The sequence below is a fragment of the Crocodylus siamensis genome, chromosome 1 (genome assembly GCF_052110815.1).
Source record: "Crocodylus siamensis isolate JL-2025a chromosome 1, ASM5211081v1, whole genome shotgun sequence".
NCBI lineage: Eukaryota > Metazoa > Chordata > Crocodylia > Crocodylidae > Crocodylus > Crocodylus siamensis.
The window spans coordinates 362762596-362788456 of record NC_143395.1 but is presented as its reverse complement, the minus strand read 5'-3'; the positions used below and the strand labels follow the sequence as shown (position 1 = coordinate 362788456).

Here is a 25861-nt window from a genome sequence, read left to right as displayed (position 1 = left end):
CATGGGGAAATGTGGATTTTGGGTTAGTTTTTTAAATCTGAAAATTGGTGATTTTTTTTTAATCAGAGAAAACAAGGGTCCCTGGTAATAAGAACACAAATATAAGGCCTCACCTCTCTGTCCCTCTCTGCCTCCTCAAAGTGGTTAGCTCTACTTGTAGTCATAGCTCCCATAGCTCTCCTGTGTTTTTACACTGAATCAAGGGAAACAGCTGCAACTGTGGCTAATTCTTGGGACTCAGGTTTGTTTGCTAACATACAGCAAAAGATTCACTCAGCTTTTTAAAAAGTTAACCTTTAGAGTTTTATTGTAAAAAAAGTTAAAAGGCCATTCAAAGTGCAAATTAAAATGTAGGTAATGTCTTCTTTGCTGCAGTTTACTATAGGGTTAGCATGTAGACACATCTCATGTTTACAGCTCTGTAAGTTAGGTCAGTGTACACCAATAAAAATGATGCTGGGATTTGTAGCAGACAGATGACAAGCTTCTAGTGGAGTAGCTAGATATGGGCTGCTACTATAGCACCTGGCCAGTAGATAGGAGGGAAGGGAAGGGGGAATAAATACTAGCTTGAGGAAAAGGCTGCCCCAGGGATAGTCAGCTGAAGTTGACTAGAGCTATGGGCAGGTAATATATACACTGAAGTGGGTATATATATGTATATACACATGCATACACACATATGCACGCGCACACACATACACTAGAGAAACTGATACCAGAGTATAGTTACTACACTTGAAGCGAATAACTTTATACTGGAGCTGTGAATTTCACTGTCATAGGGATGTACACTGTACGTCCATTCCACTGGAATAAAGACTGATCATGCTATGTCTGTATCTTTTGATAGTATAGCAGGTCTCTGCTTTTCATCTCTAGAAATCCTAAATGTCCAAATAAAGCTCTTGATCACGCTGGTGTAAATTCGAAGTATTGTCAGTGAATTCAGCTCTTTGGTGTACATCAATGAAAGGTGTGGTTCTCACTCAGTTTTGCTACCAGTATAACTTTTTAAATCATGTATGTGAATTTTTTCCCCCACCAAACAGTCATAGAATCATAGAAAATTAGGGTTGGCAGAGACATCAGGAGGTCATCTAATTCAACCCCCTGCTCAAAGCAGAACCATCTGCAACTAGATCATCCCAGCCCAGCCTTTATGAAGGTGGGCCTTAAAAACCTCTAAGGATGGAGATTCCACCACCTCTCTAGGTAACCTGCTCCAGTGCTTCACCACACATCCAGTGAGAAAGCTTTTCCTAATATTCAACTTAAACCTCCCTTGCTGCAACTTGAGACCATTGCTCCTTGTTCTGTCATCTGTCACCACTGAAAACAGTCTAGCTCCATCCTTTTTCCAACCTCCATTCAGGTAGTTGAAGGCTGCCATCAAATCCCCCCCTCAGTCTTCTCTTCTGCAGACTAAATAAAGCCAATTCCCTCAGTCTCTCCTCATAAGTCATGCGCCCCAGCCCCCTAGCCATTTTCATTGCCCTCTGCTGAACTCTCCAACTTGTCCACATCCTTTCTAAGGTGGGGGGCCCAAAACTGAACACAGTACTTCAGATGTGTCCTTACCAGTGCTGAATAGATCAGAATAATTACTTCCCTCAATCTGCAGGCAACTCTCCTACTAACGAAGCCCAGTATGCTGTTAGTCTTCTTGGCAACAAGGGCACACTGTTGGTTCAGATTCAGCTTATTATTCACTGTAACCTCCAGGTCCTTTTCTGAAGAGCTGCTGCATAGCCAGTCTAGTTTCACAGTTTCATAGTTTCCTAGTAGCTAGAGTCGGAAGGGACCTAGGTAGATCATCTAGTCTGACCCCCTGCCTTGGCAGGAAAGAGCACCGGGGTCAGATGACCCCGGCAAGGTGCTCATCTAACTTCCTTTTAAAAATCCCCAGGCTAGGAGCCTGCACCACTTCCCCTGGTAGCCGGTTCCAGGCCCTAGCCGCCCTGATTGTGAAGTAGCGCCTCCTAATATCTAATCTAAACTTACCCTCCGCCAGCTTGTGACCGTTATTCCTGGTCACTCCTGGCAGCGCACGGGGGAACAGGGACTCCCCCAATACCTGCTGATCCCCCCTGACCAGTTTGTAGCAGGCCACAAGGTCCCCCCTTAACCTTCTCTTGTGGAGGCTAAACAGGTTCAGGTCCCGTAGCCTCTCCTCATAAGGCCTGCCCTGCTGACCCCTGATCATATGAGTGGCCCTCCTCTGGACTCTTTCCATATCGTCCACGTCCCTCTTGAAGTGTGGCGCCCAGAACTGGACGCAGTACTCCAGCTGCGGCCTGACCAGTGCCGCATAGAGGGGGAGGATCACCTCCCTGGACCTACTCGAGATGCATCTGTGGATCCATGACAGGGTACGGTTGGCCTTCTAGGTTGTAGTGGTTCATGAGATTCTTCTGTCCTAAGTGCAGGACTTTGCACTTGTTGTTGTTGAATTGCATGAGATTTATTTTGGCCCAATCCTTCAATTGGTCTAGGTCACTCTGAATCCTAGCCTTACCTTCCAGCGTATCTACTACTCCCCATAGCTTGCTGTCATCTGCCTACTTGCTGAGGGTGCACTCCATTCCATCTTCCAGATTACTAATGAACAAAGCCAGCACCAGGACTGACCCCTGGGGCACTCCACTTGATACTGGCTGCCAGCTAGACAGTGAGCCATTGATTACTACCCATTGAGCCCAACTGTCCAGCCAGCTTTCTGTCCACCTTACAGTCCATTCATCCAACCCATACTTCCTCAGCTTGCTTGTAAGAATGCTGTGGGAAACAATATCAAAAGCCTTGCTAAAGTTAAGGTATATTATATCCACTGCTTTCCCTGCATCCACAGAGCCAGCCAGCTCATTATAGAATGCAATCATGTTGATCAGGCATGACTTGCCTTTCATGAATCCATGCCAAGGTTTCCTAATTGCCACCTTCTCCAAGTGTTTAGAATGGATTCTTTGAGGACCTTCTCCATGATTTTTCCAGGGACTGAGGTGAGGCTGACTGGTCTGTAGTTCCCTGGATCTTCCTTCTTCCCTTTCTTAAAGATGGGCACTGTATTTGCCCTTTTCCAATTGTCCAGGGCCTCCCCCATCACCATGAGTTTTCAAAGATAATGGCCAGTGGCTCTGCGATCACATCAGCCAACTCCCTCAGCACCCTCGGATGCATTGCATCTGGCCCCATGGACTTGTACATGTCCAGCTTTTCTAAATAGCCCCAAACCTGTTCTTTCACCACTGAGGGCTGCTTGCCTCCGCTCCAAACTGTATTGCCCAATGCAGTGGTCTGGGAGCTGACCTTGCCTGTGAAGACACGGAGACGGAAAAGGATCTTGGAGTCGTCATTGACTCCACGATGAACATGGGCCAGCAGTGTGGGGAGGCAGTCAAGAAGGCCAACCGTACCCTGTCATGCATCCACAGATGCATCTCGAGCAGGTCCAGGGAGGTGATCCTCCCCCTCTATGCGGCACTGGTCAGGCCGCAGCTGGAGTACTGCGTCCAGTTCTGGGCGCCACACTTCAAGAGGGACGTGGACGATATGGAAAGAGTCCAGAGGAGGGCCACTCGTATGATCAGGGGTCAGCAGGGCAGGCCTTATGAGGAGAGGCTACGGGACCTGAACCTGTTTAGCCTCCACAAGAGAAGGTTAAGGGGGGACCTTGTGGCCTGCTACAAACTGGTCAGGGGGGATCAGCAGGTATTGGGGGAGTCCCTGTTCCCCCGTGTGCTGCCAGGAGTGACCAGGAATAACGGTCACAAGCTGGCGGAGGGTAGGTTTAGATTAGATATTAGGAGGCGCTACTTCACAGTCAGGGCGGCTAGGGCCCGGAACCGGCTTCCAGGGGAAGTGGTGCAGGCTCCTAGCCTGGGGATTTTTAAAAGGAAGTTAGATGAGCACCTTGCTGGGGTCATCTGACCCCGGTGCTCTTTCCTGCCAAGGCAGGGGGTCGGACTAGATGATCTACCTAGGTCGCTTCCAACTCTAGCTACTATGAAACTATGAAACTATAAAGATCAAGGTTAAAGAAGCCATTGAGTATTTTAGCCTTTTCCTCATCACCTGTCTCTAGTCACAAGTCATACATCAAGTACATCTGGCCAAGTACAATCTTGAGCATGGGCTATAGCATTATATGGGTGGTTCATACTGGCATAGGGCTCGGGGGTAGAGTAATGGAAATGTTTTGTTAAGCCTAGAGGGGCCTGACTGTGACTTGCTCTGGACTCATACCCAAAGCTGCCCCCTATTCATCCAACTGTAGAAAGATACCTGGTCTTTCAGGCCGAGGAGTCAAAAGCCATTGGACATGGTGCTAACCATATCTCTTCTTTGTGAGCTGTTGGATGCAGAAACCAGCATGTCGCATAACTACACTAGTTTGATGGGCCATTAGGCTCAGACAAACCTTTCACCTAACTTTATACTGGCACAGCTCATTCTTCAGCCTGTTGACATGGCTGCCAAATAGAGGTAGGTCACCTAGCCCGTGGGGCTTCTTACAGTCTGGAAGACCTGCTTCAAGATCCAGCTTGCAAGGTGGCCAGAGCCACTGTGTTAATTGTGCCAGCACCCAGAGGGTGACCACAGAGGTGGGTCATCTAGCTAGTTAGAAGCTCCATGGTCCAGATTCAGCCCATGGAGACAACTGCATTTGACACTGCATTTGCTGCATGAGAACTGCTATACTGTTCTAAAGAACTTTTATACTGTTACTTTGTATAAGCATATAGCTGGCTAAGAAGATAAGCTGTACAAGTTTAACAATACCAGTGGATGCTTGTAGATGTGCAGGACACCTGTTCAGACACACTGCCATTACAGTGCATCAGACCAGACTCGATTAATCAAGTCTGCTGGAGCATGCTAATTAGCACACTCCGGCAGCCTTGGTATCTCATGTATTCAGCATCCCCGTGCTCCAAAACGGCAGCAGGGGTGCTTTAACTAAAGCTCATCAAACACCATTTTGAAGCATGGGATGCTGAATACATGAGCTGCTGCAGGTGCTTTAATTAGAGCAGCTCCTGAGAGCAGCTGTGATTAAAGCACCCCTGCACCCAACCTCCAGCGCACGTGTAAAGACGTCCAGTATGACTTAGACAGTAAAACTCTGGTATGCAGACAAGTTCTAGCAGAATTTGTTCCATCGGTTTGAATCTTGGCTTTGGCCTCAGTTCAGTTGAATTTAAAGCACGTTCCATTGAGCTACTAACTGCTTGAAGCTACATAGGTGCTAATTTACACTTCTGAAATGGGGACTTTGTTGGTGTTGGAGACTTCAGATGCATCCCAAATGGAAATTGGGTTACAGGATTATGCTGCTTTACCATGTGAAAAGATTTGCAATTTCTACTCAGGAGAGGTTTCAACCAGGATGTTAGGACAACTACAAATCAGAATGAAGGAGCAGTGACAGCACACTTTGTAGATGCTTGCTCTATGCTTTTGCCCAACACATTCATATTTATCCCCAAATTTTATTAATTCAAAAGCAAAAGCATATTATTAATAAGAAACCATTATTAAGAGTGGTCCTGATACTTTTCGGCTGGAGTGAAGACGGCAAAAAGAGAGCTAAAACCAGCGTGGGAAGAAGGTAGTAAGCAGGTGGAAAAGCAGGAGGAGGAGGTGGAGGCAACAAGATTTTATGAAGAGCTATATCAGAAGAAGGAAATGGACTGGAAGAAGGTGAAGGATTTGCTGGAAGGGATTGAAGAGAAAGAGGAGGAGGCAGGAAAGAAGTTGGAAGAAAAGATAAGCTTAAAGGAAGTGGAGGATTACATAAAAAACTTTAAACGAGGGAAATCACCAGGAGCTTATGGAATTTTACAAGAAGTTTTGGGTATGGGTACCAAGGAATATAGTTTTCGAGGAAATAGCAGAGGCAGGGAAGGATTTTACGAGGTGTTGTGATCTTACTCTTCAAGAAAGGGGAAAAGGAACTCCTGAAAAATTGGAGACCAGTTACACTCCTTAATATGGACTGTACGTTAATGGCCAAGGCTCTGGCTTTGAGGATCAGGAAATGCCTTCAAAAGTTAATATATGAAGACCAAGTATGTGCAATACCAGCTAGAAGGATCTCTGAAGTGATCAGAGAGATCAGAGATACGCTGTCCCACATCCAAGACAGGAAAACAAACACAGTTACAGAAAACCTAGATTTAAAAAAGCATATGACAGAGTGGATCATGATTAGTTATTCAAAGTGCTAGGAAAAATGGGGTTCCCAGAGAAATTTATATGTTGAATAAGGTTATTGTACAGAGAAGCAGAGAGTCAAGTCCAAATGAATGGGCATCTAAGCAGGGCTTTTAAAATCCATGTAGAGGTGAGACAAAGGTGCCTGCTGTCACCACTATTTTTTGTGTGACATGGAACCATTAGCACCAAGAATAAGAAAAAACAAGGTTCTAAGTGAAGTAAAGATACTGGAGTGGGGAGAGGTAAAATGCGTATTGTACGTGGATGATATAAATGTAGTAGATAAAGATAGACTTTCGATGGAAGAGGTGCTAAAGCATACATCAGAGTATGGAGAAGAAAGGGAGACTAAACTAAATAGATCAAAAAACACCATACTTGAAGGGACTTGGAGATGTTGGGCCTTCAAAGAAGAGAGAGAAATCAGAGTGCTAGGGATCCCAATAGACACTGAGGGGAGAGGTAATACAGCATAAGAAAAGGTGATGGCAAGAATATGGCAAATATTTTGGTTATGGCCCAGGAGAACGCTGTCCTTTTTCAGAAAAGTGGCGGCGGTTAAGGTTGATGATTCTACATATGGGAATTGTATTCCCACTGACATGGCAAATAGCAAAAATGCAGAGGGAAATGTGTGTGTTTGTTTGGAATGCAAGAAAGAAATGTTGGCCAGATCCGAACTGTAAAAAGCAAGGGAGAAGGGGGTTAGGATTGTTTGTCTATGCAAAATATGCAAGTATGGTATGCAGATGGTAACAGAGGGAGAGGGAAAAGCAGCACATATCACCTGTTTTCACAAAGCTGCCTTTTTGAGGACATGGAGAGTATATCTGAGTCCGTGGGCATGGCAACCACTGATTCTTTACATTAGGGTAGAAGGTTTCATGCAGAGGTATAAAATAGGGCAGGTAGGGCTGGAGGCCCTGAAGGATCATATGAAATTGATGAAAGCAGTAAGGGCAGGATGGCACTGGTGGGAAACTTCATAGAAGGATAAGTGAAGAAGGTATAGGGAGCGATGGCAGGTAAACAGCCAGGAGGGGAACATGCTGACTTAGTGTGGATGGTTGTAAGAAATGAATTGCCAGTGAGAGAGGTGCAACACAGATGGAGCTTGTTGAGCTCATCTAGGTGCCCAAGGGAGAAGTGCAGGGAAGAAGAAACAGTGGGACATGTTTTGGGAGTGTACATATGAAAGGGTCTGCTGCTTTCTGAGTTCCACCAAAATCAACCTGGTGATAGCACAGATTGTACTACATGGACTCAGTCCAAAGGGACCGAAAGCAAAATTATTAAGGGCTTCATTAGCATGCGTTAAAACTAGCTTATGGAAAGTAAGAAACCTCTGTGTTTTTAAGAGCTTGGCTTCCACTGGGAATCCATCCTGAAGCTGGGGATGCATGAACTTAAATATTACATTGATCAGGACAAGGAAGAGATCAGAGAGGAAGAGGCAGAGAAGTAGTAGAGGAAGAAGGACTGGACACACTTGTTTCACTGAACCAACAGACAGGACTGACGGGAGGGGCAGAGAGTTTCAGGTGGTTACTGAGGTAATAGTTTTTCATGGGGTTCTGTATGAAGAAAAAGAGTTTTTTGTGGGAGGTTGAAGTATGTTGTTTTATATACGTAGCTGTATGTTTTTGGATATGCCATTGTTTTTGCAATATGAAGTTTTGATAAAACAAGGATCCTCAATATGTGACATTTTGTAAGTGTAAGGTGATAAGTGTGTTTTTAATAAAACGTATAACTATATATATATTTTAAAGGTTCCCATCAACATTTTTGACACCAGGGGAAGATGTTGGAACTTGCTCTGGCCTCTCTGAATGCTGGCCTGGTACTTCAGTAGGTCCAGGCCTGGTGCTCATTCCATCCTGGGGGAGCAACTGCCCATTTTTTTAAGGGTCACAAAAAAGGGTTCCCATCAGCATGTGAGCCATGTGTTTTATAGTGATTCTCAGTGTTGGCTGCATTTAATCAACATCATAGTTAGTTTCCATTGTTGAGCACATGCTGCTTTTGGCAGCAGTTTAATAATAGACAATGTATTTAGTGAGTTTTCTTTGTATAGGATTATATGAGGCTTTTTCCCCCTTGCTAACTGAAGGAAAAAAATATTTCTTGTATTTGAGTAAATACGGTAATTACAATGGAAGCAGGTCTAGTATTCTTAAAATGTTTAACCACTCGTTGCTGCTACAATGATAGCCTCAGTCCTGCAAAGCACTTAAATATGCACTTAACTTTAAACATGCATTTATGCCCAAATGACTTCAATTAGATATAAGCATGTACTTAAGTGCACCCTGAATAAAGTCCTGTAGCAACAAAAGACAACAGGAATTTTCAGAATGAGTCTTATGAGTCCAAGCATGAACACAATCCCAAACAACACACTTAGCTTCAATTTAAATTATATACAATGTGATTGGGGGAGGGGAAAAGTGACTCTCTGGAAAAGCCAGAGTAATTAACATTGCCAGCTGAAGGGGGAAAAAAACACTAAAGCTAAAACATTATTTTAACAGCAGACAAATCAATTGAAGCTGCCACTATAACAAAAAAGCTAAGAGCTCTACACAGGAAAAAGCAAAGCTGTCCTTGTATCAATCGAAGTACAGAAAATAACACATATAGAAATAGAGAGTGAAAAACCATTACAGTCATTCCTGGCTGCAAAAGACTTGGAAAAATGGGAAGATCAAATCAGCTGTATGGAAGGAGAGGGAATAATCAAAAAGAAAAGAGAACACAAATGAGTTCAACCTCTGATCAATGTTATTGCACAGATACGACAGCCTCTTTTTTAAAAGGAGGGACTTGATTCTCTAGTAAGCTGTGTGCAAATAACATAAGGTGGGAGGTTGTACTATTTGATTTAGAAGGAAAATAAAAACACCCACAGACCACATGAACGAGTAAGGAAATCATAACTGAATTTTAACAAACTACCAGTCCTGTTGGCAGCAGGTGCTGTAAATGAAAGAGTTTTATGAAGGTCTTAAGTGATTGAAGTCTAAATGTAAAGAAAATGGGAAAATTCTGTCTTTTCAATGATTTCATACATGTAATGGAATATTCCTGATCCTCTACTCCTTGTGGACTCCAGACAGAAAGAATGCAGGTTTGGGATTAATACACTAGAAGAAATATGACAAAATTAAAGGAAGTATCTTTTAATAACTCTTGTACTCAGCGGTAAACCATCCAGAGAAGCAATTCATAAAGTTCTATTGCTTGAAAATATTTATTATGTTGGGCCAAGTCCAGAAGCATTACAATACAGTATACAAGTCTGTCCAGGAAAAGGAATGGAGGAGGAACTTCATGTATCTTTTCAATCTCTCCATTTCTATTATTCACTTTTTGTAAGAGTAGCTTTGCTTATAAATAAAAGCAGGTTTAGCTAGTGAAACTAGTCAAGCTTGAAATACCAGCTTCATCACAAAAGGAAGAACTAAAAATCAAATAGTTTGTCCCTTGTGCTATTAAATGCCTTCCTGAGCTTAATTTCACATATAAAATTGGTAGCTTTCATGGAAGGAAGGAAAATAGACTGACTCATATGGGCATGTCAGGAATTGGGATGAAAAAGCATTATAAAAGTTCTCACGACTTTGCTTAAAGAACAAAGGGCAGGACAGTAAAATCTAAGAAGCATTTGGCACTGGTTTACTGTCCCGTATAGAAAGAAATTCAGCAGAGTGCTACACAGAAAGCCAGTTCCACCAGCATCACTGCCATTTTGAAAGCCAAAACCTGTTTCTCATGAGCAGGAATAGAAAGAAGGATACAGGGGATAGAAGAATCATGTAAATTATAAAGTAAAAAGCCTGATTCATTATTGTCCAAGTTCTTTAGTTATTTATCCTTGTGTTAAATCAATGTCAAGCTCTCTCAATCTGGCTTGATAGCAATTTCTACTCTACTCTACCCTAAGCAATGAATCAAATCCTATAGCAGCAGCAAGTATCAGATGTTTCTTTCTAGCCTATCTCCTAACTTTTGTATTGGTTATCTCATTGCCTGTTACAGCAGAACAGCAACCACAAGAGTCTAAGCCCAGCCTCAATGCTGGAGTTCAGGTGTGCATCTCATCTGGATGTGGTTCCATTTCTCAGACTTGAACCCCTGATCTGGGGCTGGGAACTACATGATCATGAGATCAGCTTCATATTTTGGAGCAGGTGCAAGTGCATCCTTTGGACACCTGAAGAAATGGTGTTTGAAGATCACAACATCAGATCTTGTTTATTGACCAGTTGTGATCCCCACCTTGTTGTATGGAGCTGAGACATGGACAATGTACGGGAGACATCTAACATTGTTGGAGAAATACCATCAATGCTGCCTGAAGAAGATCCTCCAAATCCAGTGTGAAGACAGATGCACCAATGTTAGTGTCCTCCCGCAAGCAAACACCATGGGTATTGAGGCAATGATCATCTGACATGAGCTTCAGTGGGTCAGCCATGTCATCTGAATGTCTGATTCCAGACTCCCAAAGCAAGTTTTATTCTCCCAGATCAGCCAAAGCATACACTCAAGAGGAGGGCAGAGAAAGTGCTTCAGGGACATCCTTAAGGCCAACTTAAAAAAATGCAACCTTAATGTCAACTCATGGGAGACTATTGCCCAGGACCATCCTAAATAGAGGAAGAGTCTCTTGCATTGATCTCAGTACTTTAAAACCTCTTGACAACAACAGGAGATGGAAAAGCAGGAGTGGCAGAAACAGCATGTTGTGGACCAAATCATGAATCCAGTACTACCTACCCCACAAGGAAACACATATCTGAGCTTTAGTAGAGTTTGTTGATATTAGATGGGCCTCAACAGCCATCTTCAGGCACACAGATGAGACATGCATGGAAGACAATCATCCTTGACTGCAAGGGATTGCCAAATAATATTTTGGAGAGGAAAGGCCTTTTTTTCTGAGACATTAACTTTGGAGACAACATGTGCGCTGTCTTGGCTGGTTAACATAGTTTCCTTGGGCAATGGAAGGACAGTTAGATTAAGGAAGGGAGGCAGATGTCAAATTCCATAGGGAGCAATTAAGGCTGCATAGATTCAGTTTTTGATAGCTCCCAAAAGATGTTGATTTCTTCTTATTTTTCTCTATTCTATTCTATTCTATTTATAGGAAAATGACAAGTGCAATATCATCTGTTAATATTATCTTAAACACCTATCCTGGCTTTTAAAAGCAACAGAACAACGTGATACTATTCTCTTCTTATTTATATTTATGTATATGAGGAGAAATGTCACAGACGTCAATGGAATATTAAGCGAGGCCTGATCTATACATTGGTTTGGTCCCAATTCAATTCGTTCAGATAACAGAATGGTCTTCCTACTGCTAAGGTAGTAAAAGTCCAACTCTAAATGCAGCTCCTTATACTATGATAGCTTGTTCTCCTTTTACAGGAGTAAGTACATTACTATAAACTCCTTGACCGCATCCAGATGAGCATGGTTGTGCAGTATGTGGCACTACAAACACATCTGCTGCACCACATACCACACATTTAGATGTTCTCCACACTGCAAGGATGTGCTGCCCATGTGTGCACTGCTCCACTTTTTTATTCATGGGTTTTTTTGCCCCCTGATATCCAGGGGTAAAAAAGAAAAACATGTTAAAAAAAGAGGAGCAGCACGTGCACAGGCAGCATGTGCCACTCAGAAGCAGAGCCAGACCACCCGGAGCTATGCTCTGCTGCTGGCCAGACTCCACGCAGCAGAATTGCCACTGCTGCAGCCCAGGGAGGCCTCCAGAACCCCAGTGTTGGCCCCAGACTCTGCAAGTTACCCCTACCCCACCTAGGGTAACTTGCCGCACGCCCTAGCATGTGTGGCATGGGCAGTCCCCAGGGACAAGTTGCTGCGGCACAGGGTTCGCCACCACTAGTTGTCCCCAGGGAACCAAACGTCCACACTCTCCTTAATAGCAACACAGCTGCATACATACTAATTGTTGTGCTGACTTAAGCAGGCTGGTGTAGTTAAGCAGTACAGTTTTTTAGTGTAGATAATCAGTGGGAAGAGAAAAAGATTCTAAAGTGAAGTCAGTCCAAGCTTTAAATTTTCTGCCTTTCACTCTGACAGAATCTTAACAGAACGCTTTGTTTATGAAACCACGCTAAAATCCTTGTTTATATTCATCATAGTCCAGCTCGCAGGGAAGAAACTTCATCATCTCAAAAATTTCCCTTCATCAAGATTAATTAGCTTCCTGATGATTTATATGTAAATCTAAAGGAAATGCAGAAATGCTTCATCATAATTAGGATCAGCAAGGCAATGAATTCACACCTTTATGCTCTGTGGCTGCAGTAAACCCACAGACAGTGGGTGCGTCTACACATGCAATTAATGCAACTGAATAAACTCTAGTGCAATTTGAGGTGGAGTAAACTAATCCTGATGTCACTTTCTACATGTGCGTTTAAGCGCAGTAATTTACTCTACCATTGGATACTACCTGTTTCAAATAGGACTATCCGATGGCACTGTAAATTAATCTACACTGACCCAATTGCCATGCACATGTAAACGGTAATGCTTTATTGTGCAGTAAATTATCTTACTGTGCAATAAGCACACATGTAGACATGTCCAGTAGAATTGAAATAAAAAATCTAGTTTAAGTAAATTCAAAACAGCGCAGTGACCCTTCTTTTTTATTACAGACCTCCTGTGCAATCAGTTACATCAATGCAAGAGGAAAGTAAAATGGTACCATTCTGAAACAGTAACACTCAATGTTCCATCTGCCTCAGTATAAATGATCTGACTACACAAAGTGCTGGACAACATAGGATCAAGACCAGTGGTTCCCACCATCTTGAGGGAAATCTCATCTTGTAAATGTGTATAAATAAACACTGTCCATCCCTACAATGTACAAACAAATTACATTTCTATTGTTAAGCAATGGCATGTGCGCCTTTCTTTCAGCCTGTGTCTGAGGTGCTTATTTCTGGCCAATTGTTCTTTGATTCATTGCTACCAAGAGCTAGGGAGGGTATTCTAACAGAATTACTCCCGCTTTCATCTGTCTGCAGGAAGACCCTGAGGAATTGATCAAAACAAGTGTCCCTGTGCCAGCATGCTTGTGGCTGAATGAGTCATCAGGGTGGAGGGAGCAAACATGTTTTGCAACCTTCAGTGTGTAAGCCTGAATGTAGGGAGTCCATGGTTCCAGGCATAATGGCAAGTAGTAACTAACATAAAAAAAGTGATGGAGGAATAAAAGGGCCTGAATCTGCCACTTGGGCTGAATTCAGGGCTTATGAGGGGAAAATCCACATATAATACATGTATTAGCACAATCCTTGTAAAAAAAAAATGCAGTTGAAAATTGGTGAGAGAGGAACCATGCTATGACCTCATTTCCAACCAATCCTCTAATAAAATGAATGCTCCAGACTGTTGTATGGCATTGTGATGATCCAATTACACATCTTTCTGATGGGCTTCATGTAGTCAAGTCTCAATTAATTTAAAAACTTATTTCAAAATCCATATTAAATCCTTTTAAAATGCACTCATCAGGTATAAGAAAATGAGCATTTCACAGAAAGAGTCATTCAAACCATGCAACTATTTCATTACCTTTCATCTGACCCTATGTTTGAATTTGATTCTTATGTAGCCCAGGTATACTCCCCTTCTCCAGTTGAAGGAAATTGTTAGCTGGCAGGTGTGCTGTGGGGGAACTGCAGACTGCTCACAGTTCCCTCCGTCCCTATAGAACCAGGGCAGGACAGTCAGGGGACTTAACTATACACACATTTATTTGCATTGATTTATCACAAGAAAAAGAAACATGGGTATAAACACACACACACACACGTGTGTGTGTGTGTGTGTGTGTATACATATATATATACACACACACATATATATTCATATATATGAATGATATACGAGCAAATAACATAAACAGTAACCTCTGGGAAAATGCTATACAACCTTATACCAGGGCTCCAGATACAGGTAAGTCACAGGTAAGTAGTAGCGGAAGGTTCCAACTAGGATCTCAGTAGGGGGATCATATAATAACAACACTATAGCGATGAACCAACTCACAAATCAAGGCACTCAAAAGAACACAATATGAAGCGCTGTTTATGCAATATAAGGCACATAGACACCATTTAGTACTTCATGCTTTAGGGGATGGGGCACCCCAGAATGCCCTAGGTATCCGGGCCCCGACAAAGCTTCCAAGGGGAGAAAGGATCTCCAGTGCTCCCAGTCCTCAGGGGGCCCTAGCTTGGATGCTTTCCATAATAGCCCACACGGAAGGCCTGGCCAGGGTGTTCCCTCCCCTATGGGAACTCCTTTTCCCTGGTAACTCATGACTCCAGGGCCACATGGGCGGTCAGTGTCCCCTCGGCTGAGCTGTTCCTCACTGCAGGGGCCTTTTGGGCCTCTGGCTCTGTCTGAGCTACTGGCCTGCTAGTAGCCCCAAGCACCATCGCATGATCCTGGAGGCTCTGTCTTCTGCTCAGGGTTGGGGGCCTGGGCTACCTCAGTCCAGCTTGAAACCACTGTGCAGCAAAGCCTGCACCGAGCCCCGGCCACATGCCAGGGATTGGAGACCTGAGCTGCCTCAAGCGGCTCCCAGGATCTCAGTCCCTCAGGGACCCGTCATGCAGCACCTCCTGCACTGAGTTCCCAGCCTCATGCAGGGGTTAGGGGCCTCAGCCACCTTGAGCGGCTCCCAGGGTCTTGGTCCCACTGTCTGCACAATTGGGGGCTGGAGACCCAAGCCACCTTGCGCAGCTCCCAGGGTCTCGCCGCTGTGCACCGCTCGTGCACCAAATGGGGGTCTTTGGGCTCTTCAGGGCAATGACATCTTCCCCCACTGGTCATCTCTAACTAGCTCTGCTTTCGCCCTGTCCTCTTCTTCATCCCTCGGCACCAATGACTTTTGCTCGTGTGTTCTGGGCATGCTGTTCTTTTTATACCCTTTGGGGGCTCAAATGGACCAATTGGGAAGTGGGGGGGTTGTAATCCCCAACCAGGTCCAGACTCTTTGCCTCACCCTGGCTAGGGGCGGGGCAAGCCTCTGCCAGCCATCATCTGATTGTTGGGAATGCCCCACCAATTGCTGGAAGCTTTTTCCTAGCCGGCAGAGGGGCACTGCTGCCCTTACCCCCTTCCCCTTCCACTCTCCAGCTCTGCTCCTGGGTGGTGAGTGGCAGTGCTCTGTCCACACCTGCCCATGTGTAGCCCCTAGGGCCTTCCCAAGTGCCCCCTGCATTGGGGTTGACAACCCCTGCATTAAGCACCAGGTCTTTTGTTGGTCTCTTGATGGTTCCTTGTAATATCATTTGTATATAGCTTTAAAAAATCTTGAGAATAAATCAATAATGGAGAATCTAGGCTGATGGCCTAATGGTATCAGTGCTTCTAAAAGTGAAACCTAATTTTAATGTCCTTTGAAACTGTTTTTGCCTATGGCTGGTAATTGCCTAGATTATTGTTTCTCAAACTGTGGGTCATGACCCAAAAGTGGGTTGCAAGAATATATGAAAGGGTTGTGAACAAACATTAAAAATGGATCAGCAAACTTTAAAAAGGGTTTCTCCTTTAAAGTAGAAAAATGTGGGAAACTGGCTTTTCCCTTGCAGCTGGCAGAGTTGCAGCCTGTGAGGGGCTGCTTGGGGCTCCCCATGCCCCATACACCCCCCTCCCACCCCATACACTGGGGTGCTGGGACCTGGGGGCACTGGGCTGGGACTGACCATTTATGTTTACAATGGGTCCTGATACAAAAAAAGTTGAGAACCATTGGCTTAGGTGAGGGAAAAGAGAGAAAATTAAATTCTAGACAAAGGGCCTGACTTCAGTCACTAGTAAGCTGCCATCCCTGCCTACCCAAACATTATTCTCTTTGTTTCAGGAAGGAAACTTGATTAATCACTCTCAGCTGTTGGTCTTGAATTTAATCTTAACATGATGAGGAAAGAAAGAAATGGAAATCCCATAGGGAAGCGAGGGACACACCCATGTGCCCAGGCAAACATACCCAAGATATTTGCCTGGGGAGGAGTAATCTGTTCTGGAATGAAGGGAACCACACAAACAAGTGTGCATTCAGGAATGACAGGTGTTCATTATTTCCCTTCATATGAGTGAACGTATCTTAAGGTATTTCTTCACTTCACGGATAACCAGGATGACTAGCCTCCAGATCTAAGCATTTAGGTTAGCCTAGGCAATGTATGAGCCTGTTCTTGGCAAAACAAGAACAGCGTGTCCTTACTGCTTCTACACTCACTAATGCATGTGTGTGGGCACAGGCGGTGGCGCTCTGTGCTTGAGGTGCTCTAGGATTCTTTCCCCGTCAGTTGTGTCTGCTTGTCTGGGAGAATTGCAGGAAGGGTAATGAAGACCAGCAACACATCCTCACTGTAAAGAGGGCAATTTCTAATACCAAATCAAAGCACATTTTGGGGTTTAACTTCTACCCTAGCTGGATAAGACAGCCTAGATTTAAATCATCTCCAAACCTTTTCTGTGTGGATTGTATAGGGGTTTAGGCTGAAAACTGGGTAAAATCCAAAGAAACATTTTGAAGACAGATTGAGAGAGAGTAGAGAATACATTCTCTTTTAATTACAAAGTAATATGACAGCAATAACATGCCTTAGGTATTTCTATATGTATCAATCAAGATTACACAACATATAATTAAACTCCCCTCTCTGTTCTTTATTTCAGTGGAGACTAATGAAGACTATATTCTCCTAGTTGTAATTGCATGTTAAATGAATAATAAAATTATTAATTGTTTATGTGTTTTGTTTGGCAGTGCCAATGTGCAGACATTAACTATGAAATCCAAGGGTCTATATTATGCTGCAAAGAAAAAATAATCATACAAAAAGCCTCGTTTCATACAAAAGGCCAAGATCCATTCAACCCTATTTATTTAACTAGCACTTTGTAGAGATGATGTTATTAATTTTGTTATAAATTATTTTTATTACTGTGGGACTTACAAGTACTGGGCGTGGACCGTACCCCTGTGCTGTCTACCCACTGAACAAAAAAAAGATTTTTGCCCCAGGGGGCTTACTTCTCAAGTATAGGATGAGAAACAACAATACCAACAAAATAACTAAGGACTACAAGAGAAAAATGAGACAATATTATTCAGGCAGTAGTCAGAAACACATGCAAAATTTTTGTAAGTATCATGACAAAAGGTTTTGACAGAAGCTTGGGAGATAACTTTGGAGATGTTTATGGGAAGCTCCTAGGAAAGAGCACAACAGTCCATATTTGAAAATGTAACAAGCAGATGATGAACACTGGCAACATAGGTTGACTGGAGGCAGGAGCTGACCTTTTTGCATTGAATAAGAGAAGATAGCTAGACTGGGGATAGGCTGTGAAATCCTTGGAAAGAAAAGACTTGCGCTTGATGCGATAGAGAAAGAAGAGAAAGTTGAGGGGTACATGGAGAGTGACAACAGAGCCAAAACAATAAGTTAGAAAAATCATCTTTGCATCAGCATTTTGGATGGGTATGAGCAAGGCATTTGTCAAGGCCGGGAAACAGGATGCTCGTTAATTGAGAAGCAAGATAGTAAGAGCCTGCATGAGGGTTTTAGCTGTGAAGACGAATAGGAAAGACTGACTTTAGGCTAGGAACAGATGCTGCATTTGACCCTGGATAAGTTGTGCCTGTATTTGTCTTGGAACAATCATATCCCGGGATTGGCATGTACACACATCGCCCTTCTAATCAAGGTTTAGTGAGCAGCTAAGTGCAGTGCACTCTTCTGCCATTGTTACAGTGATGCAATCCTGGGATAACTGTACAGTTGTACTTTGCAATACACCAAGATAAACTTGCCACCTCTTCTTCAGGAAACTCTTTTAGGATTTGGTCCCAGGGCAAGGGACATATATCTATATGATTACACTGTGTCCTGGGATAAAATGGTTTGTCCTGGGATAAATATGACATCTGCTTGCAGCTGTTATATAGAAAGCCTCTGCAAGTCTTTGACATGGGCTGGATGTAAGGACCTAAAAAGAGTGGTTCAAGTGAAAGATGATGACCAGGTTATGGATCTGAGTGACTAATAGAGCTATTTTAAGCTTGTTGAGATTGAGAGGGAAACTAGTCATCCATGAGGTGAGGTTTCAGCAAATTCCAAAGTTTTAGTGTGGGCAGAATTTGGCCTTTTTCTTTTCTTTTTTTCCCTAAAGCTGTGTCTATCTGACACTCCTGAAATACAAATGCACAATGCCCCGCCAAACCCCAGTTACCACATTTCATGGTGTAAGAGTCAATGTAGTGTAAGTCAGGCCCATTTTTCTCATCAAAAAAGTTAGGATTTTTGTATATAAGCCAACCTAACTTTTTGGATCAGAAATATGGGGTCAACTTATACTGGCCCCTGTGTGTCCTCACTGCTGGATGATGGACAGGTCCCACAGCATTGGTCACAGGGGACAGGGCCTGGCTCAGCACTTGGCTGGTGTGGCTGAGGCAGTGCTACTCGCATTGGATAGGACTGGGACTCAGCGCCCAGCCAAGTGGCATCTACATGGTGATGGCAAGGCCCACAGGCCATGCTCAAGCCAGGCCCAGACCCCATGGTCTCTAGCAACAGGGATGCCATCTCATTGTAGGGGAATAAGGTCAGATTAGGTTGGGGCTGGGCCAGGGTTCAGCTGGGGCTAGGGTGGCACTGGGATGTGGGTCAAAAGTATTGATACAGTGTATAAGTTGAGGTGTAAATTTAAAGGTAAGTATTTTGGCTTCAAACCTTGACTTATACACTGTGAAATATGGTACTAGAAATATTCTCAAGCCATAAGATATTGATCAAGGTCCAGATTTTCCTGGAAGGTGTGGCACTGTTTTGTTTGAATCTGATATTTTGGTCCAGGGCCACATCTGGCAAATACGGAGAGTGGATCCGGCTAACTACAGGCCCATTAGCCTGACTTCTATCCTGGGGAAGATCTTAGAAAAGTTTATTAAGGAGGCCATCCTTGACGGACTGGCCCAGGCTAACATTCTAAGGGATAGCCAGCACGGGTTTGTTGTGGGTAGGTCTTGTTTGACCAATCTCATTTCCTTCTATGACCAGGTGACCTATCACCTGGACAAGGGAGAAGAGATTGATGTCATATATCTTGACTTCAAAAAAGCCTTTGATCTGGTATCCCATGATCACCTCTTGGCCAAACTGCCCAGTTGTGGCCTTGGCTCCACCACTATCCGCTGGCTGGGAAATTGGCTTTGTGGTCGGACCCAGAGGGTTGTGATTGATGGCAGTCACTCATCGTGGTGCCCTGTGACCAATGGGGTCCCTCAAGGCTCTGTCCTGGGACCCCTACTGTTCAACATCTTCATTAACGATGTGGACATTGGAGTTAGGAGTGGACTGGCCAAGTTCGCCGATGACACCAAACTTTGGGGCAAAGCATCCACGCCAGAAGATAGGCAGGTGATCCAGGCTGACCTGGACAAGCTCAGCAAATGGGCAGATGAGAACCTGATGGTGTTTAACACCAAAAAATGCAAGGTTCTCCACCTTGGGAGGAAAAACCTGCAGCACCCTTATAGGCTCGGCAGTGCTACGTTGGTTAGCACTACAGAAGAAAAAGACTTGGGGGTCATCATTGACCACAAGATGAACATGAGCCTGCAATGCGATGCTGCGGCTAGTAAAGCGACCAAAATGCTGGCTTGCATCCATAGATGCTTCTCGAGCAAATCCCGGGACGTCATTCTCCCCTTGTACTCGGCCTTGGTGAGGCCGCAGCTGGAGTACTGCGTCCAGTTTTGGGCTCCACAATTCAAAAAGGATGTGGAGAAGCTTGAGAGAGTCCAGAGGAGAGCCACGCGCATGATCAGAGGTCAGGAAAACAGATCTTACGATGACAGGCTGAGAGCCATGGGACTCTTTAGCCTGGAAAAGCGCAGGCTCGGGGTGATCTGATGGCCACCTATAAGTTTATCAGGGGTGACCACCAGGATCTGGGGGAACGTCTGTTCACCAGAGCGCCCCAAGGGATGACGAGGTCGAACGGTCTCCTGCAAGACCGTTTCAGGCTCGACATAAGGAAGAATTTCTTTACTGTCCAAGCCCCCAAGGTCTGGAACAGTCTGCCAGCGGAGGTGGTTCAAGCACCTGCATTGAACACCTTCAAGAGTAAATTGGATGCTTATCTTGCTGGGATCCTATGACCCCAGCTGACTTCCTGCCCTTTGGGCAGGGGGCTGGACTCGATGATCTCCCGAGGTCCCTTCCAGCCCTAATGTCTATGAAATACACATTTGTGTGCCAGTCGTGCACGTAGGCGATTATTTGTTCAATCAGGGATTCACAAATGCCACTGCCAGCCTCTCTAACACTGGTAAGAGATGCCAGTTCTGGCCTGGTAGCCCACAAACCTTGCCAGGACTTTTACTACGTCACTTCAAACACAGAACCAGAAAAACAGGATCAGGTCCACATCAGTTTCTGCCTAGGTTTGTATGGTGTAACCCTGCTTTCTGTTTCTCTTGTGACAATAATAAGCAGCTTCAGGGAACATGCAAAGGTTCCTTTTAGGTAATATCCATTTAGAAATGACACATGCTTTCCTTTCTGAGCCTTTCGTGTAGTAACCCACCCACACATAGACTATACACACAAACACCCACATCAGCCAGAAGCTGAGGCTTGCCACAAAAACTGATAGTAAGCTATTGTTATTTTAATGACATGTCCAGCTTCCTTAATTAAAACTATGCCACAGGTCATTTACAGTAATACAGAGGCCATGATCATCAAGTTAAGCTGTGTTCTTGAATTGCAAAGTTCTCATTAGCATAGTATTGGCTGCAAGTGAAGTGTAATCATCTGAAATCCTTTACAAAGAAATGTAAATTAGCATCACTGCCTTCCATGTGCTATTGACATAGACAATTATTCTACTGACTAAAAAGGAAAATGAGCCAAGAGAGATGGGATTTGTGGAATTCATATCTGCTGTACCAACTACCTGTATGCATTAGGGGTTCATGTGTCTGTCCACAGACAGACAACTCCCAAATTGTCTTTGCATGATCTGGAAGTTCCTTTTATTGCTTGCAAGGAATTGCAAGCTGCACACACTGATGTCATGAGTGAGCATAAAAAGCTCTGCTTTATAATGCCTCTCTAATCTAGGTAGCACAAAAATCTCTACTGGGAATAAACCTAGGGTGGAAAATGGCTTTTGAATCCCATTCTAATAACAGGATTTTACATATGTGCATTGCCCTGTTAGAATCCATTTTAGCCAGAGCTAGTAATTTACTGTGCTGCAGAATGGTTTCAATCGTTAGCTATTGAACAAGCAGAGAGGGAGCCTCTAGAACACAAAAAGGCAACTGGGGCAGAAATGGATAATTCAGCACGCTGAATAACATGAGGCTACCTGATGACTAAATAGTGGGACCAGTAGCAGAATAGCCACTGATTAGCAAATGTCCCATGCTCAAAAAAGACTAACATAGGAAAGGTGCATCCACCATATTATAGTTAGCCATCAAGGTCTCCAGAGCCATGAAAATAATGAGATCTCTCTCCACAATTTTTAAATAGTTTGTGCCTCCATGACCTCCTATCAGAAAAACACAAATCACAGATCCCCCTTTTCTTCCTGGAACATTATTTTACTGGAATAGCCCTCATCCTGTTCAAGAGCCCAGTCATAACACGATGGCCAGTTGGGAATCTCAGCTTCATGGGAAGGATTTGGAAGCTGATGCACAGTTAGGCCTCAAAGCCCAGGATAAAAATTATCACAGTATTCACAGACATGGAGAAAAGTATGTTTGAAACTAGTGATAAATCTGACGCTTTATATAAAGGTTGGGAAATGGGCAGAGAGTGATACGGTCAGCTCCTGTTTGTCTCAGAATGAAACTGGGTGGTTCTGTGGGGTGAGTTTTCTAGACTTCTTAACTGAAGGCAGTAATAACTACTCAGAAGAAGTCCCTGGAAAAGAGGACACATTGAAAATGAGCAACAATATCCAGAGATCCTCAAGGCCACACATGGATGGAGATAAAAGGGTCTATAATGAGACATTTTGTTTATTTCTCTAAATAAATAATGTTTTCAGTCCCATTAGTGTTGGAGTACATTATAGTACTCCTGCAAGATAGGGAAGTGCTATGATTCCCATTTTACAGATGAAGAAATTAGGCACCAAAAAACTGTTGCCTGAGATGAAGATATTCAGAGGAAATGATTCCCAATATTCACTGGCCCACAAGCCACCATACTGAGCAAGTAACATGTTGTGGGCAACCTTACTGAGGTTATAGACCTCAGTTTCAACTTGTTAATTGCCTTTCCTTTCTAGTTTCCTATGAGCAAAATGGGAAGGTTTTGTCGGTAATGTGTTGCCTGAGTTGAGGACTCCTACTCCCATAAAATTAGGTGCCTAAGTGAGTGACTTGCTTGGGGAATCCTGACACAGCAGAGAATGAAATCAGGTTTTCCAAGTCTCAGTCCAGCACCTCAACTACTGAGCAAACCATTTCTTCCCATTGGGCTGTCTTTCCTTCAATGGTATCATGGAAAAACTTTAGCCAAGAAGGTAGATGATGTGTAGTGGGGGCACAGGGGGGGCATGTGTCCCGCTCTGACAGCACTGGTGCCCCCCTGACAGGGAGCGCTCCAGCTGGTAGTGGGGCATGGAGAGCGCGCATGCCCCCCCAAAACTGTGAAAAAACTAAGAAAAAAAATGTGTGAAGTGATCTTACATGTGTGCATTTGCTGACAGCTCATATTCGATTAGTTTTTGCAGGCACATCTCTACTGTTATCTTCCATTTGCTATTAGTCCCCAGTTATCATTACTTTGACAATTCAGTAATGGGCTAAAATGTGTTCAGTAAGGGCTAAAATGCAAATAAGATCCATGCTGTAAAACACTTCTGAAGTATATTTGAGCGATATGGCAGAAGGTTGTAAGCTGCGTTGTTTTGCCAGTTTTGGATACATTTTGCATTCCATTTACATTACATGTCCTGTCTTTGTAAATAATTATTTATATTAGCTAGAATGGAAGAAAGGCAGAGTCATAGAATTTGCATAGAATTTGCTCATAAATGCTCATAAATCAATCCACTTTATATTTCACACTAAAATCTAAACTCTTCATTTCTTAGAAAAAAATTCAAAGGAGATGCCAAAGTGAGTCACCCATCATTATGACTTTATCACATTAATAAAATACACTAAAGAATACTTTTCTTGAATCTGCTACTCCTATTCATATTGAACAACGCTCATGGCATGTCTCATATGACTTGATGCAGTCCTACACAGTATACGTAAGGCCTTTTCTGGTACATTATGAAATATTTTCATAAGTAACTAAGCCATAATGATAATAGCCAGTGGTGATTTATTCTTAATTTTGTATTTTTTCCACTACTTGCTAATTTGCAAAATAAATTTGCAATGGGTTTCCCCCAGTGTTCATGTCAATTAACGTGATTGCACCATGCTTTGAAATACTGTCCACAGATTTATAGAGGTGAAAACCAGAAGGGACCATTAGATTAGCTACTTTGACCTCCCATGTAATGCAGGCCACATAATTATCTGTACACTCACTGGTTTTAATCTTGGCAGTGCTGACAATAGTAATAGCATAGATGAGGTAGTAGCAGTGTAGATGTGGGCCTTGGTGGGATTGAGCAACCTGGCTTGCACAGACCATACTGAAGTCTATAGTGCCATTTTTTTACTATCATTGTTAACCATCCAAGACAGATGAGAGCTCGCTTAGATGTCCTTATTGCAAGGTTCCAAGGTAGTGACCCTTCAACAATTTGTGTATGATTAATGCATATTTTTTCAGAAAAGCAACCACTTTTGATATGAAGACTTAAAGGGTTGGAAACTCTACAACCTCTCTTGGTGGACAGTTAAAATGGGTGCTCACTGCCTGTTAAAAATGGCACAGGAATAGCAGAAATAGTCACATCTGAGGCTTTACGACCAAATTATTTTAATTTCGGCAGGCAAAAGAATGGGGAACAACTGAATTACTGAAAAACATTGACATTTTCTGGTTTACAGGGTTTGACATTTCCTATTTTATCTTTTTTTTTCTATTTTACCAACATTTTAATTAAAATCTAAAAAGAAACGTTTACCAAGCGTCCAAATTTCAGTTTAAAAAAAATCACACATTATTTTCCATCTATACAAATGTTGGCAATAGTCAGAAATTGATTTAAAATCATCAGTAAAATTACTATGTACAAAATGTAAAAATATGCTTACTTCATGATGCATTTTTGTTTGTTTGTTTGTTTGTTTCTCCAGACAAAAGGCCATTTTATGGAAGGGGGGAGTGATGCTTGGAAAATATGGAGACATCATTAAAAATGGAGTCTTCAAGATCCTGTGAATAAGAGAGAGAGATTCAATAGCCAGAGCTTTGGACCAGACCCTCAACTGCTGAAGACAGTCAAAACTCCATTCACTTCAACACTATGCTCAGTTACCCCAAACCAGGATATAGCCTAAATAGCTTAGCTTTCTGTAACCCTTTATTAATCAACCAAGATTTTGAAATTCTTTAGAATACATCCACTGATGTTTTGTGTGTCAAATCTAAAATCCTCTAAGATTAGGAGGCTGATTCTGAAAGTGACAGTCTTCTTTGACTTTCCAAAACCTCAAAGAAGCTTGGTGAGCAGAGAGCAAAATCCAGCAATGCTACAAAGCCTGCAAATTCAGGTGATGCTGTTTAATAAATACTGTGCTTGGGAGAGGTAATAATGCTTTCTGCAATGCTGTTAGTAAGCAGGTGAGCTCAAATGATGTCAGAGATTATTTTTCATTATCTGTTGAGCATTTCTTGACAGACAATGCCACTCTGTGGAGCAACTCAGGCACTGCAATCTGTTATATAAACACCATTGTCAGCTTCATCAGGTAAAAACAAAGGGACCAAGTGAAATAATAGGCAAAATGATCAAATGTCTCTGGATCTTGATCATAATTTATGCCCCGCCAAATCTTATTTTTGGGCCTGATACAACAAAGTGCAAAGCTCTGTCAGAATCTGCGAGGATCTACCACTTCACAGGAAGAGCTCAGTACCTGTCAGGATTAGGCCCTGTGGCTAGAGCAACCTTAGGCATTCTTCTAAAACTCCAACCGGGGAGGACTCGCTTGGGTTTCTCAGTTTACAGCTTCACAGATGAATGAGTGCTTCAAACTCCGTCCCACATCCTCAGAATCTTTCCCTTGAGCACACATCCAGTAATTAATACGTGTCAATAATGTGAGCTAGTGTCCAGCCCTTGCAAATGGAAGGAGAAAGCTGTGATACACTTGTAAAATTAAGTCTTCATATCTGAATTCCCATCAGCTGAGAAGGAAAGCAAAAAAGAAAAATCTGACTAAACTAAAACTGACTTTTATACATACACTCTGAAAAGAATAGCTGGGTGTTTGGCTACTTCCAGAGCTTTTCCAGAACTGTGAGAGTTCACCTGGTGTCCTGTGTGATTAAACAGGGGAGTTAAATAAATACCTTGAAATACTGGCCCAGTTAGGTGCGGATGGAGATGGTTAAAGACTCCT

At 43.2% G+C, this 25861-nt stretch overlaps 1 long non-coding RNA gene across 1 annotated transcript in view; it reads left to right on the top strand.

The window, feature by feature from the left end:
• The window catches only part of LOC149874967 (uncharacterized), a 192601-nt gene extending 166740 nt beyond the window's left edge, over positions 1-25861 (top strand). The window contains exon 5 of the long non-coding RNA XR_016439994.1: positions 24593-25861. This is a non-coding gene — a long non-coding RNA (uncharacterized LOC149874967). The remainder of the gene's footprint in view (positions 1-24592) is intronic.